The sequence below is a fragment of the Bactrocera neohumeralis genome, chromosome 4 (assembly GCF_024586455.1).
Source record: "Bactrocera neohumeralis isolate Rockhampton chromosome 4, APGP_CSIRO_Bneo_wtdbg2-racon-allhic-juicebox.fasta_v2, whole genome shotgun sequence".
Lineage (NCBI taxonomy): Eukaryota > Metazoa > Arthropoda > Insecta > Diptera > Tephritidae > Bactrocera > Bactrocera neohumeralis.
This window is the reverse complement of record NC_065921.1, coordinates 83967871-83981224: the sequence shown is the minus strand read 5'-3', so window position 1 is coordinate 83981224 and position 13354 is coordinate 83967871. Positions and strand designations below refer to the sequence as shown.

The 13354-nt window shown below is 32.4% G+C and overlaps 1 protein-coding gene across 1 annotated transcript in view; it reads right to left on the bottom strand.

Annotated features, from left to right (window-relative positions):
- LOC126755557 (uncharacterized) overlaps window positions 1-13354 on the bottom strand; it is a 33269-nt gene that overhangs the window by 6878 nt on the left and 13037 nt on the right. The window contains exon 2 of the mRNA XM_050468213.1: window positions 3485-5928. The gene's annotated coding sequence lies outside the window, so the exon portion shown is untranslated. The remainder of the gene's footprint in view (window positions 1-3484; window positions 5929-13354) is intronic.

Genomic DNA, 13354 nt, shown 5'->3' with positions numbered 1-13354 from the left:
GCCTCGTAAATACCTTTATATACCCCTATGAAAATAAATACATACATATGTTTGTACATGTTGTGACTGTTTGTATCTCGTTTGCCACGTATTATGGTCTTTAAAGCAAATATTAAAAATTTCTATTTTAAATGCTGTTTTCACTATTTTTATGTTTCACTAAATGCGATGGAAAACTATAGAAGAATTCAATTTTCGGAAAAAACATTATTTTCCCATAAATTTAGTTCTTTGTGTGCCTTCTTGCTATCAGTTTTTCCCAGTTAATATTTATACCCTAAACAGTGCTTATTATGTTTGCCATGAAGTTTCTAAGATACAGAAGGAAAAGTCGAAAATCCTTCAGAGTACATATGTATATATATGTATGTATGTATACTCATATGTTGATATATTTGTAGCCAAATGATTTGCGTGACTATGTGAGTAGCTTATTCTTTTACGTGCCTGTCAATCTGTATATACCCGAATCAGTCCTGTAGTTTTTGAGAAATTGGTTCGAAATTTTGCACACGTTCTTATCAGCCCAAGAATCTACAAAATTTCTTAGAAAAGCTAATATCAAACTACTATAGCATATAGCTGTCATACAAACTGACCGATTAAAACAAGCCTTTATATAGAAAACTTTGTTATTGGACAAGATATCTTCACTAAAGTTGGCACAGACTCTTCACCATAGAAACTCCACAATTTCCGAACAAATCGTTTATATCGGACCATTATAGCATATAGCTGCCATACAAACTGACCGATTAAAATCAAGTCCTGATATGGAAAACTTTTTTATTTGAAAAGATATCTACACCAAATTTGACATAGACTATTAGCCAAGATATCGCTATAATATCTCTGAAAATTGTTCAGATCGGAGCACTATAGCATATAGCTGCCATACAAACTGTTCGATTAAAATCAAGACTAAGTTCCTTTTATACCCTTTAGTGCCATAAAAATGCACCTCTGAAGGGTGTTATGGCTTTGTTAGAGCCGTAGTTAACATTTTTCTTTATTTTACTTTAATTTACGTCGCTGCAAAAATATTTACTTGCTTTCAGCAATTTAAAACAGCTGGTTTGCCTGTTTGATGGCCATTTAATTAAAATCAATTATTTATTTGTCAGAAATGTAATGGCTGCAAAGGCATTTAATTGATCAAATATTTCGTTTGGACATTTGCCGGCAGTAAAATAATGAAGCTGGGGGAATTTATAACGGTTTCGTGTACATAGGTAAAAATATTTACTGAAATAAATATCTATATGAGAGGTCTTACTTCGAAGTGGTGAAAGGATACGAAATGTCAGAAATCGAAACGGAAAGCAATTATGCCGCTGCGTTCATTTTCAAAATGGTGGCTTATTACCACCGAGAACTTTGCTCGCATCCATATAGTCTGTATGACGTAATATTAGCGTGAGCAGGACTAGCTTAGCATGCTTTTCGGTGTTAGTGATATTGCGTGGCATTATAGTCTACATTTTTGCGTTTCCTAAATTAGAGAATGTTTAATAATATTTATATTTTATATATTTTAAATCAGAGAATGTTTAATAATTTCTAGGAAAAATTACCACAATAACGTATTTATGATTTTTACAACAAAATGTTGAAAAATTAGAGATTTCTACTACTTACTGACTTAAGAAAAAGGAAATATTTAGACGTGAGAGTTTTCGATTGAAAGTTATTGAGCATTTTACATTATTAAGTAAAATAAGCTACAAAAATAAATAATTTTGTATTTTCCATAGGACTGTTAGTTTTACCAGAAATCGAGAAAATCCATTTTTTACACGTAAAAAATCAACAACTCCTTCCACTTCCAACCTCAGATCGAAAAATAAATTATTTTTTATTTTCTTTCTTTTCCAGTGGGTTTCATGCTATTATTATTTTTGGGCTCATAAATTATCAACCCTGATATATAAATGAAAGCTTATTGACTTCAGAGGAAAAAGAACATTCTCTTAGACTGTTTTGACCACATGCATATGTATGTATGTTATTGAAGCTATAACTTTGGAAAGAAATTTAAAAATTTGTATGTGTAATAAATACTCAAACCACAAACCACAATATATAATTAAATATACTTTTTTATAATATATTTATGTTTTATACTATATATAGTACATGACTGAAGTTCACTTAGCAGACTTGAAGATAATCTTTTTAAATCCAAATGAATACGTTTGATTGAATATCGGATTAAAAACTGTTGATGTTTTCAAAAAATTCAATATTTTTTCAATATTTTAATACTAAAATTTCTAAATCTAAATATAAAACCTCAGAATGGCTAACAATTATTTAACTATTTTTATGTTTTATTAAATGAGTTTGAAACTATATTTTTTTTTACATTAACTTCTCAAAAAATTATAATAATTTTATGTATCTTCTAACTCCGTATTTAAATTGTTAGTATTTTTAGTTTAATAATATATATTTTTTAGTATTTTTTATTCTTTTTTAATATTTTTTTTACTATTTTTATTTATACTAATTATTCTCAAAAAAATTAATTTCTCAAGAAATTATTTTATTTTTATGTCTCTTCTAACTTCGTGTTTAAAATTTTTATTTAATATTATTTGAGTATTTTTTTTGTACTTTTTATGATTTTTTAATTGGTCTTAAAGTAATAATAATAATATACTATATGTATTTATGAACTTAAATTTCTCAAAAAATTATTTTAATATTGTCTCTTCAAATTCCGGGCTTATCGTGTTGGTATTTTTATTTTAATATATTTTTAAGTAATTCTTTTTTACTATTTTTACTTTTACTAATTAAATATTTTCAAAAAATTAATTCTCAGAAAATTTTTGTATTTTTATATCTCTTCGAACTCCTGGGTTTTCTCTATTAGTATTTTTATTTTAATATATTCTTTAGTATACTTTTTTACTATTTTTTTTTAATACAAGGGCTTGACACAATATTTTTTTTAACAATAATTTCTCAAAAAAATATTTTATTGTTTTGTCGATTCGAATTACCGACAGTTAGTATTTTTAATTTTAATATATTTTTTTTAGTAATTTTTTTTACTAATTTTATATTTTACTAAATGGGCTTGAAACTATAATTTGTTTTTAAAAATTAATTTCTCAAAATTTTTTTATCATTTTTTGTCTTTTCAAACTCCTGGGTTTTCTCTACTAGTTTTTATTATATATAAATATTCTTTAGTATTTTTTTTACTATTTTTATGTTTCACTAAATGGGGTTAAAACTATTTTTTTTTGTTAAATTATTAATTTCCAAATACTATATTTTTATGTTCCTTCGAACTTTCAATTTTTCTCTGTTAGTAATTTTATTTTAAATTAAAACATTTTTTTCTAATTAAATTAAATTAACTAGCGTCTGCTTTAACGAAATTCAATCATGTATTATATATAATATATACAAACATACATACATACATATAACTTAAGTAACACTAAACTCCGCTTGACACCAATTCACTTACCCATACAACGGCCAAAGCCCGGATAAATTAAATTCTTTGTTTCTTCAGATTGTTGTTTGAGTTCACCACCGTTAATACGCAACAATTCTATATTGTTTATTATGTTTTGCACAGAAAACGTGATTAAATTAAACGTAAAAGTGTTTTTTGTTTTGTACTTTGCAACGCGCTAAACGCACGTTTCGCAACACACGATCGTCTGTAACTGCTCGCTAACGACTGATCGACGCTGCAAACGTTTGGTTGGCTATATATAAGAGCGCGAGAGTACGCTGTAGTAGCCTACAAGATTGATTTGCCTGGAAGTCTCTGGCTTCACTTAAGTGCTGTCGACACCTTTTGGTTCCAATGAGTCACTTGTTTGTTTACTATGTCAAACTTGTTTTTGTTGTGCGCTGTGCGTTTTTGTAGTAAATACTTAATTGCACGTGATTTTTTGCTAAAACTGCTTTGGAACCGCACTTGCGTATAGGTTTTGTGTTACACTCACTTTTTTTCCTCTCCAATTATGGCTCAACACGAAGTATAAATGAGCGAAACGCAGTTAAAAAAAAAACAAGGAAAAACGAGAAACGTAAAACGAAACTGATAGATAATATTTTCGAAAACGAAACGGAAACGAAAAAACAACACCCTTTATGTGTGGCGTTGTTCTAATTGCTGTTGTTGTTGTTGTTTTTAACACGCACTGCTATACGAATTGGTTGCCTGCTTTTTGCCTGTTTAAATCAGGTCAGAGTTTGTGTGTATTGGCGAATTAATCGACATTGGAAAACGGTTTCTTTGCACCGTTCAGCACAGAAAATTCTAACGATCCAAATTACTTGGCGATTTGGAACGGTTTAACGCTGGTAGCTGTCGCTGCTGTTGTTTGTTTTTTTGTGTGGCTCTCTGGGCGCTGTTCTCCTTTTGTTTGTAGCTCAATGCACTGTGATCCTTGTTCGCTTGGTAGTTATCCGCACAAAAGTCAAAAGACGACTGAATTGTTGGCAATTTGCTATGCACATTAAATGACGATCAGAATACGTACGATCTGTGGCTACGAGCTGTGCCAGCGCATATATATAGAGCCGATGATCGGCGGCGAGTGGCGAATGCCAGCTATCAGACTACGTCTATCTGTCTGAATGTGTGGATGTGTGTATGTCTGTTTGCGCTAATGTACAACTAATGCCGCGCTTTGTTTGTGTGCTGCTTTGATTATTAGTAAAATATTTTTACTTTATTTTGTATTATTTTTATTTTGATTTTTTTTAGTTTTTTTCTTATTTCTTATTTCTCTTTTATATTTTATTTTTGTTTTTCTTGTTGTTATGTTTATTGTTATTTTTTGCTTTGTCGCTGTCACAGTCACACGTATATATACATATATGTATGTACGTGTATTAGTTGTGTGGCACGATAACAAAAGTTTGCTTTTCAATATTTGTTGTATTTGTTGTTGTCTATGCTGTTGCTTGTGTTTTGGCTTTGAAGGTCTACGCCGCTGACGTCTCTACAGCCCAATTTATGGCTTTATTGTGCCACTACGCTAGTTTGTAACGTCGATTTACGACAGTTATACAGCTGTCAGTGCTGACAGCGGGGTTAGGAGACAATTTACGCGGCGTGTAGTGCCTGCTGCACAGGTAATTTAATCACAATAAATATTTCACCGCTCTAAATGCATACACATTCATACATACAAATGTACACACACATACATATATGTATGTAGTTGTATTTGTAAACCTTTATTGCGTCGTAAACAGCTGACTGACGGCTTAGCTGCTTGACTGCTTGTCTATGGTCTGCTGATAGGCGCAGCGTGGCTCGGAGTCGCAATATCCGACAATTGCTTAGTTTGCACTCCAAACGGCTTGCACTTTCCGGCAGCTGACGTAGTGCTGTGCGAAAATAAAAATCGTTTCGTTTACTGCTTGTTTTATTGTTTTGGAATTTTTTTGTTTACTTAATGTTTGTACGTAAGCGCCTCGTAACTCTTTTTTACTGTTTTTTGGCTATTGTTCACTTTTTTATTAACGTTTTTAATGTTTATTACCTGTTTTCACTATTTACTTGCCGTTTTTATCTTTAGAATTCGTTAGGCATGTTTGTGTTGACAGGCGATTTCTTTTTCGAGTTATCCACTTTCGCGCTGTTTGGCGAATTTTCCGCGAGTTGTGAAATACTTACTTTTTGTTTATGTTTCAAGTATTTCAAAATTCGTTGCTGATTTTTATTTAGTTAATACACAAATTTTTGTAATTATTGTTGTTGTTGTTTATACACAAATTTTTGTAATTATTTTTGTTGTTGTTAATTGGTTTTCTTAGTAATATTAATTTTTTTGTTTTTCAAAATTCAAAGTGTTGAAAAATATTTTACTTCATAAAATTAAATTTGCGAATTCTCGTACTTTTTACACGTCGACAAATTGTCCGTCCCAACGTCACTGCCGCGCACTGTAAAAAAAGATAAAAATATATTTTGAAAAATATGCACATTTTTTTGATTTCAAAATATCTTTAGTTTGTCAATATTTGAATATTTCATATGTGTAAGTATGTAATTGTATCCAGGTCAATTATGGGCTCACTATAGTGGAGGCCGATTACAAACATCTAAAAAAAAATTGTAGAAAAACGTTTTCATCAAAGGGTTACCCTTCATACATAATTTTATATTTCCCAAACTTAGGGTCGTTTCTTATAAAAGTATTGCGAGACTCGGGAAAGTAGCAAATATTTTTGCTGAAAATCATCGAATATAGTAGGTTAGGTTGGTCTAAAAGTTCCATCCTAAACGAGATCTCACTTGCACAGCTTAGAACACCGGACCGTTGTGACTTTTATACTGTAACCTCGTATATATGGTATTAAGTTGGACTAGTCTAAGAGGTCGATCCCAACCATGATCTCACTTGGACAGCTTAAGGGGTTACATGGGTTTACGGGTTTCAAAAAAAGTCGATTTGTTTATTTTCGTAATAAATTCTACACCTCTAGAATATTGTCCTAAATTTTTAAGTTGATCCGAGTAATAGTTTCGGAGGTACAGTCTTGAGAACTTGTACGCTAGCTAGACAAATTGCGCCGTCTTTAAACGCGTTTTTCTCGAAATTGTGTTTTTGAAGTCGGTTGGCAAGATTTCTGGAGAACTACTCAACCGATCTTCATGAAATTTTACAAAGGTTTTTGAATTACAATTCTTAAAAACTTGGACTTTTTTTCGACTAAAATTATTTGAAAATAAAAATGTTGCGAAATTTTAATTTTTTTGTAAAAATATCTGCTAAAAATCCAATTTTCAGTTTTTTTCCTTCGTCCAAGTTCTAAGTTAAGGTTTCAACTAAAACACATATTGTTTCACTTTAGATGATTCTGTAAAGAGTTATTTCCGAGGGGTCACCGAAAATGTCGTCGCAATGACCGAATTTAAAATATTTTTTTCCAAAAATTTCAGAATTTATTTTTTAATAGTACCTATATATTTGCAACAATAAAAAATTCTAATAAATTTCTTCATTCTTTATATAAGAAAAAAATTATTGAAAAATGCTGTTTTTTACCAGAGGAAACCCATGTAGTCCCTTAATGTCAGTTTCGGTTATGTCTTCTTACCGCAGGGATCCCTATTAAACAGTGTCAAGTAAGAACTCCTACGTTTGCAGCAATATCGCTTTCATTTCCGTGGAATTTTTTTTTACTCCCTATCAAAATCAATAAAATTCACTTAAATGACAAAAAATCAAAATTTCAAGCCCCCACATTAAATTGAAAACAATTTTATTAAACTTGCTATTTAATTTATCTTAAATATGCCAATTATGTACCTAAGTATATGTACCTAGGTATAATGTTTGTTTAAATTAAGTGCGCAATTCCCTATCTGTGAGGGCTCATTTCCGTTCGCACTTCTAGACAAATATACAACTACCGCGTTGCCGATAGAAATTAGAAGAGCAATAGCAAACAATGGCGGTTCGAGATAACAGTGAACTTATGTAAAGCAATATTTGAGTGTCTCTTTTTAATCTAAAAAATACTTTATTCTTTAGCAAGTAATGAAAAGAGTGATCCATTTCGTGGTTCCCTGCTTTTTTAAAGAAAAAACACAGAAACTGCAAATATATTGTGTTTATTATCATTCGAGCGAACATTCTTTGGCATTTATTTTTTGAAAATTAACTCTTTCAAATGTTGGCTGTGGCTACGTCTCCGATAATCCATCCGTTGAGTTCAATTTTCGCTGATTCGTTGGAGCATTTCGACTGGTAACTGGCGAATGTCAAGCGTGATGTTTTGTTCCAAGGCCTGAATCGAAGAGGAATTGCCCGCATAGAATTTAGACTTTACATATCCACAAAGGAAAAAGTCTAACGGTGTGATATCACACGATCTTGGTGCCAAATCAACCTACCCAAAACGTGAACTTATCTGCTCACCGAATCCATAAATAAATCCATTGTTTGATGTGATGTGTGGGAAGTGGCGCCGTCTTGTTGAAACCAAATGTCGCCGAGATCACGAGCTTCAATTTCAGGCATAAAATTTCTGGTTATCATGCCGCGATAACGGTCGCCATTGACGGTTACGTTCTCTCTGAAGAATTATGGACCGATGTTTCCACCGGCCAACAAACCACACCAAACCGTTGGTTTTTCTGAAAAGGTCGAGCGGCATGTAATCTGTCAAAAAAAGGCTATTGAAAAAGGTACCTTTACTTGGACCACCCGTTAAAAACCACATCCGACGCACCTTGTATATGTAGTTTCATAGGCCTACATTTTTGTTTACGCTAAGGCATTATTTATAAACAAATCGTGTTGTTGTAAAAATTCTTAACCACATTATAGTTTTATTTTCAGTTTTGTTGGTTTTGTCGTGTTGTTAGTGTGAATGGTGCAGCTTTTCAGTTTTAGCATTTCGTGCAGAATGTTTCTATAATATTCTAATAGTCTATGACTTGTCAAAATGTATACGTCAAATTGTGTGTTTTATCACATATATGTACATAAATATGTGTGTTTTCATAAGTTTATAGGCGAAGGAAAAACGATTTAATAAAAATCACTAATATTGAAACAAAATTTGAGTTTTGGTTATAAAATGGTTATATGTATATTGGTTACATATTGATTATATATTGGTTATTTCTGTGAGAAGTAGGCGTTACAAGGAATACGAAGATAGGGATGCCATCTATTATACCAGTATATTTACTTTATACCAGTTGTGTGTTCGATTCGCCACTTTTCAATTGTTGGAAACGAAGTCTGTTAAGCCAGTATATGTAGTCTTCTGTAAACACATACATATGTATGTTTTCAGTATACTTATTATGCAAATAAAAATAAACAATTAAACTATTTTGTATTACATTATGCGATTCACTAATTTCGTTGCCCTAGGCATTTTGACAACGTCAGCTGCATGGCATAGAAAAATCTTGAATTTTGATTTGGCAACTGCTTTCGCTTTTACTTTTTTGCGCTTTCGTAATAATGTAGCACGTAAATGTAAACAAGTACGGGCTATTTATGCTGAATGTACGTACATACATAAGTATGTATGGTATATAATTAAAAAATTCTTAAATTTGAAAAATATAATTTTCGAGAAAGAAGCGCTCAGTCGCAGTAAAATAGTGGAAATTGACTTGTAATGGCAAATTAGCTCTATAAATATGTATAAATTGGTCTGTAATATGATGTAGACACATTTTATCCACATCCATTATTATCGACTTCAAGAGAACTTGTACCCTGTACTAAGTATATTATGCCACGAAGATTTTAATAAATAAAAATAAAATAAATAATCTGAAATATTAAAAAAGTGAAGGATATGGTGCTTGAAAATCGTCAGACAATTGTTAGAGAGGTGGCAAGATAACACGAAATCTCTATTAATTTGGGTATGAAACGCGTTCTTGCTCGACTCGTTCCGATAAAGCTGAATTTTCTTCAAAAAGAATACCGTAAACATGTCTCCTTGGACAGGCTTGATCGTGCGAATTCCAATTCCACATTCATGGAGAGCATTATAACTGCCGATGAGGCATGGGTTTATGAGATTGACTTGCAAACAGGTCAACAATCATTGAAATGTAGGAAAAAAAGAGCCGAAACCAAAAAAAAACACGCGAAAGCCGCTCAAAAATCAAGAAGATATTCATTGTTTTTTCGATATTTGTGGTTTGGTGCATTATTTATTTGATCCGGAGCGACAGACGGCCAATAAGGAGTTCTACTTGGCCGCATTGAGGCGATTGCGTGAAAACATCCGGAATTGTGGAAGAAGAATTCTTAGATTTTACATGATGATAATGTACCATCGCATCGAGCCTCTCTCAACCAGCCCGTGCTTCTGATAAAGTCCATCAATACATGTAATTTTATTTGCACAACCCCTGAAACGTCATGCAAAAACCCGCGACCGTTAATTGTGATTCTTTTTCTGTACAGAGCCTTGCATAGATGTTTTACTGTCTCCTCTTCTTCTACCTCCTGACAGCTTCTACAATCGTCGTTGTATGTTGTACCTAGACTGCTGGCACGTCTGCCAATTAGACAGTAACCTGTTAGTACCCCGACTATAGTTCTTAAATCATTCCTTTTGAATATTAATAGGCGGCATGTCGGCATTGACTTCACCGTTACTCAGTTAAATTTATAACATGTTCGCATGCAAATAGTCTCTTTTTCGGAGTCTAATTTTAGGTTCTGGTTTATCAGCCTAACAGTTATCGAGAATATCACTATGCCCTGGAACCCATTGCAGGTTTCTCGTGAATTATAATGTTGGATCAACTAAGAGATCAAGGCATTATTTTACTAATTTTGATAAAACCCTAGGAAACTTTAGTGATTTCAATGCCGATTGACTATCTGTATATATAAATAAACTCCATTCTTTGTTTGCTGTGATCTCCGTTTGAAAGACACCGCAGCGATCTGGTAAACGGAAGGCGATTTTGGTATCTAATTTGAAAAGACACCACCTCCCATTCAATTATCTAGTTTAGACACATCAATGCCAATCCCTGCGTTCCTGTCCACCTCGCCACTTTCCCAGAAGACATACAAACTGATCGATATAAGTCACGACCTTGTAGCTAATATTTCGTAGCTAATACTTAGTTACATACATATGCATGTTCATTTGTGTTTATAAATCTGGACTATAGAACAAATACCCTCCCACATAACAAATTTCTTTTGACGTATAAAACTTCGAGCTCAATAATGGGGAAATATTGCGCACTCAACTATAATAACCATAACGATGACTTTAACGACTTTAGTCTAAAATGTTTGTCCATTCATCACGTCAGTATGCATGCCTGTAAACCAATGGCTATATGTCTAATGCATGCGACATTTGTGACACCGCCCAACAACAAGTGCTAAAATATTGACATTACCAACGTCATTCGCCACACGTTCGCTTACAGCCAACGGTGAGCCTTCAACCACCAACCTTCAGCCGACAGCTGTTGTAGCCGTAAAACAATTTGTGTTCGAAGAAATTTGTGGAAGGGTTTGGGGAACTAACCCCTAGGGCCAAAAGCAAAGTTCTAAGTAATTTAAGTAATTTCTATAATGAGTGCAACTAAGCGTACATTTTTCATATTGAGAAGTGCATACATTTTCTACAGCAAAAACTTGGGAATTTTACACCGCAAACTCATAAAATGTCAATATTGAATTAGCTTTATTGCCAGTATGAGTATATAATGTAATCAGATGTGTATATATCGTCACCTAAAATACAAAATAACGTAACAACATTTTCGAAAATTTACAGTGACGTGAATGAAACACGAAATAAAATGGAACAAGAGTGAAAAAAAATTTTAATATTGGTTAAAACTGGTTCATATATGAGCGCAGAACCTGAAAATGATGGACATATGTAATATTATGTATGTAATTTATAGTAGTGAATCGTAAGCAATAAGATACTCAATTTCAAATTTTTTGATGATACGTTATTTTGCATTTTAGGTGACGATATGTAAGTGTGTTTCTTGTTATCAGCATGTTGACAGTATGCGCAGCACTTTTTGGTGTTTTTGTAGTGCAAAATTTTCCACTCAAATTAATTTAATTAACTCACATTTTAATAGGTAAAATGCTTTTGACACATTGTCACATCGTATGACATATTTAAGCAAATAGTATACATACATACATACATACATACAGACATATGTTCAAGAAATATAACACATACTGTACATATGTTTGAAATTTTAAACAAAATAAGGGCATGTGCCCACTTTAAGCCTATTATAACTGCTATGTAAATATATATGGTACATACATATGTAAGTATGTATGTCTTATCTGAGTTGAAAGCTCTCATTTTTCTGGTATATGTAATAATAGAGAGAATATTTAACGGCCTCGTTAATTAATTTTGTGTGCAGTTATTTTTAGGTTATACAAACTATAAATTAATTATAGTTAAAATAATACTTGTAACCGTTTAAAGGCCATTAGTTCAATACGTAATTATCAAATTTCGAAATGCGGTCATAAATCAACATGCATTGTCCTATATTGCTACTAATCGCACAAACTTAATACAGTACAGCAAAGTCGTTATTAATTACAACAAAATTATTAATATGCGTTATCATAGAAAACTTGAGACAATGCTATTAAAAGACTGATTGAAAAGTTCGCATAAACATGAGTTTCCTCGGGTAAAAAAATAGCCTTTTTTCAAAAAAATTTCTCACAGAAAAAATGAAATATTTTATTAAAATTTTTAACTGTTATAAAAATACACTATTAACAAAGAAATTATGAAATTTTTGGAAAAAAATATTTTAAACTCAGCCATAGTGACGCCATTTCCTGTGACAACTCGGAAAAAATTGCGGCTGCGTTGGCAGGATAACTCTTTAAAGGATTTTTTAAAGTGAAAAAATGCGTGTTTTAGTTAAAGCCTTAACTTAGAACTTTAACTAAGGAAAAAAATGTGAAAATTGTATTTTTGGCAAAATTTTTTACATAAAAATTAAAATTTTTGTAAAAATTTCTCGACATTATTTTTCAAATAGTTGTAATCGAAAAAAAATTCTTCGTTCAAGGCTTTAAGAATTGTATCTCACGGACCGGTGTAAAATTTCATGAAGATCGGATGAGTAGTTCTCGAGAAATCTTGCCAATCGACTTCAAAAACTCAGTCTCGAGAAAAACGCGTACGGCGACGGCGCACTTTGTCTAGCTAGCATACAAGTTCTCAAGGCTGTATCTCCGAAACTATTACTCGGATCAACTAAACAAAATTTAGGACAATATTCTTGAAGAGTTGTCGAATTTTATAAGACAACAAACAAAATTCGATTTTTTGAAGCCCGTAAACTCTTGTAATCCCTTCAGGGTATTTCGGTCTCGTTCCTGATATGAAGCTTACATGGAAACCTTATATCGAGGATAGAGCAAAGAACGCATTGATTGCTTATACTGCTGTAGCGAAGCCATTGCCAAAAGATAGGATCTCTCAATGAAAATGGTTCTCTCTTTACGACACTATAATCAAATCCATTATGTTCTATAGAGACTTTGTGTGGTGGAAGCTGGCTGGTGTGGAGAAAAGACCACACTTGCAAGGAAACTCGAGAGCGTACAACGAGCGACGCTTATCAGCATGTGTGGTACACTAAGATCCACTCCAACCATGGCACTTAATACCCTTTTGTATATAACATATCCCCCTAGATATCCCAGACTGGTGTATGGCCGCGAAAGTTGCTATCAGACTTAGAAAATCTAGGTTTCTAAATGACATACATATGTCTTAACATTCAGAAATCCTCACATCTTTGACTTTATGCCAGGGCTTTTGGATCATTTAGTTGGCAAACCACACTCTG